The sequence below is a fragment of the Arachis hypogaea genome, chromosome 18, assembly GCF_003086295.3.
Source record: "Arachis hypogaea cultivar Tifrunner chromosome 18, arahy.Tifrunner.gnm2.J5K5, whole genome shotgun sequence".
NCBI lineage: Eukaryota > Viridiplantae > Streptophyta > Magnoliopsida > Fabales > Fabaceae > Arachis > Arachis hypogaea.
Window position 1 is genome coordinate 93,878,411 of NC_092053.1, and position 3,081 is coordinate 93,881,491.

The 3,081-nt window shown below is 34.6% G+C and overlaps 1 non-coding gene across 1 annotated transcript; it reads left to right on the plus strand.

Annotated features, from left to right (window-relative positions):
• Positions 1–1,064: 1,064 nt before the first annotated feature.
• On the plus strand, positions 1,065–1,172 carry LOC112773599 (small nucleolar RNA R71). Its single transcript, XR_003188143.1, has one exon. It is a non-coding gene; the product is annotated as a small nucleolar RNA R71 (small nucleolar RNA).
• The last annotated feature ends 1,909 nt before the right edge of the window (positions 1,173–3,081 follow it).

Sequence of the window (3,081 nt, forward strand, 5' to 3'; positions counted from 1 at the left end):
TTGATGAACAAGGGAGGTTCAACTTCCCAAGCATCAATGCCAAATAATTTGGCATTCAGCTTCATGATTGCACCAAGAAACTTGGCAGTTTGCTCTTCAGTAACATCCTCATTCTCTTCAGAAGAGGAATACTCATCAGAGCTCATGAAGGACATAAGGAGGTTCAATGGGATCTCTATGGTCTCTAGATGAGCCTCAGAGTCCCTTGATTCCTCAGATGGAAGCTCCTTATTGATCACTGGACGTCCCAGGAGGTCTTCCTCCTTGGGATTCACGTCCTCTCCTTTCCTTACAGGTTCGGCCATGGCGCTTATGTCAATGGCCTTGCACTCTCCTTTTGGGTTCTCTTCTGTATTGCTTGGGAGAGTACTAGGAGGGATTTCAGTGATCCTTTTACTCAGCTGGCCCACTTGTGCTTCCAGATTTCTAATGGAAGACCTTGTTTCATTCATGAAACTTACAGTGGCCTTAGATAGATCAGAGACTAGATTTGCTAAATTAGAAGCATTTTGTTCAGAGTTCTCTGTCTGTTGCTGAGTTGATGATGGAAAAGGTTTGCTATTGCTAAACCTGTTTCTTCCACCATTGTTAAAGCCTTGTTGAGGCTTCTGATCCTTCCATGAGAAATTTGGATGATTTCTCCATGTTGAGTTATAGGTGTTTCCATAAGGTTCACCTAAATAATTTACCTCTGCTATTGCAGGGTTCTCAGGATCATAGGCTTCTTCTTCAGAAGATGCCTCTTGAGTACTGTTGGATGCAGCTTGCATTCCATGCAGACTCTGAGAAATCATATTGACTTGCTGAGTCAATATTTTATTCTGAGCCAATATGGCATTCAGAGTATCAACTTCAAGAACTCCCTTCTTCATAGGCGTCCCATTATTCACAGGATTCCTTTCAGAAGTGTACATGAACTGGTTATTAGCAACCATGTCAATGAGTTCTTGAGCTTCTGCAGGCGTTTTCTTTAGGTGAATGGATCCACCTGCAGAAGTGTCCAGTGACATCTTTGATAGCTCAGACAGACCATCATAGAATATATCCAGGATGGTCCATTCTGAAAGCATATCAGAAGGACACTTTTTGGTCAACTGTTTGTATCTTTCCCAAGCTTCATAGAGAGATTCACCTTCTTTCTGTCTGAAGGTTTGAACATCAGCTCTAAGCTTGCTCAGCTTTTGAGGAGGAAAGTACTTGGCTAAGAAAGCCGTGACCAGCTTATCCCAAGAGTTCAGGCTGTCTTTAGGTTGAGAATCCAACCATAATCTAGCTCTGTCTCTTACAGCAAAAGGGAAAAGCATGAGCCTGTAGACTTCAGGATTTACGCCATTAGTCTTAACAGTATCACATATCTGCAAGAATTCAGTTAAGAACTGAAAAGGATCTTCGGATGGAAGTCCATGAAACTTGCAGTTCTGCTGCATCAGAGAAACTAACTGAGGTTTCAGCTCAAAGTTGTTTGCTCCAATGGCAGGAATGGAGATGCTTCTTCCATGTAAATTGGAATTAGGTGCAGTAAAGTCACCAAGCATCCTCCTTTCATTATTATTATTTTCGCCTGCCATCTCCTCTGCCTGTTCGAAAATTTCTGAAAGGTTATCTCTGGATTGTTGTATTTTAGCTTCTCTTAATTTTCTCTTCAGAGTCCTTTCAGGTTCTGGATCTGCTTCCACAAGAATGTTCTTATCCTTGCTCCTGCTCATATGACAAGGAAGAATGGCCAGAAAAATGATAATAATAGTAGAGATCCTTTATACCACAGTATAGGGATCCCTTTGTAAGTAGAAGAAGAGGGGGAGATAAAGGATGTGATGTAAAGGAAGAAACACAACTGTGAGGATTGGAATGTGAGATGAGATGTTAGGATATGAATGAATAAATAGAATGAGATGGGAGAGAAGGAGGGAATTTTCGAAATTTATTTTTGAAAAGGAGTTAGTGATTTTTGAAAATAGTTTTTGAAAAAGTTTAGTATTTTTTCGATTTTTTTTTTAATTAAAAATAAAAATAAGATTAATTAGTTAATAAAAAAGAAATTTTTGAAAAAGGGGGAAAATATTTTCGAAAATTGAGAGGGAGAATTAGTTGGGTGGTTTTGAAAAAGTTAAGAAACAAACAAAAAGTTTGTTAGTTAGTTGAAACAAATTTTGAAAACCAATTTTGAAAAGATAAGTAGTTAGGAGGTTAGGAAAGATATTTTGAAAAGATATTTTTGAAAAAGATAAGATAAGAAGATATTTTTGAAAAGATATGATAGAAATTAGTTTTGAAAAAGATTTGATTTTTTTAAAATCTCAATTAATGATTTGATTTCATAAGAAATCACAAGATATGATTCTAGAACTTAAAGTTTGAATCTTTCTTAACAAGCAAGTAACAAACTTCAAATTTTTGAATCAAAACATTAATTGATTATGTTATTTTCGAAAATTATGATATAAAATAAGAGAAAGGTTTTTGAAAATTATTTTTTTTTTTTTTGGAATTTTCGAAAATAACCATGAATTTTGAAAAAGATTTGATTTTTGAAAAAGATTTTGAAAAAGATAAGATTTTCAAATTGAAAATTTGATTTGACTCATAAGAAACAACTTGATTTTAAAAATTTTTGAAAAATTCAACTCAAATTTTCGAATTTGATGAGAGAAAAAGGGAAAGATATTTTTTTTTTATTTTTGAAATTTTTATGAAAAACATGAAAATTATGCAATGCATGAAATTTTTAGATCAAAACAATGAATGCATGCAAGAATGCTATGAATGTCAAGATGAACACCAAGAACACTATGAATGTCAAGATGAACATCATAGACACACTTTTGAAAAATTTTTTATGCAAATAAAACATGCAAGACACCAAACTTAGAATTCTTTAATGCTTAGACACTAAGAATTCAAGAATGCATATGATAAACATGGAAAGACACAAAAAAAAAAATCATCAAGATCAAACAAGAAGACTTACCAAGAACAACTTGAAGATCATGAAGAACACTATGAATGCATGATATTTTCGAAAAAATGCAAGATGCATATGCAATTGACACCAAACTTATAACATGACACATGACTCAAACA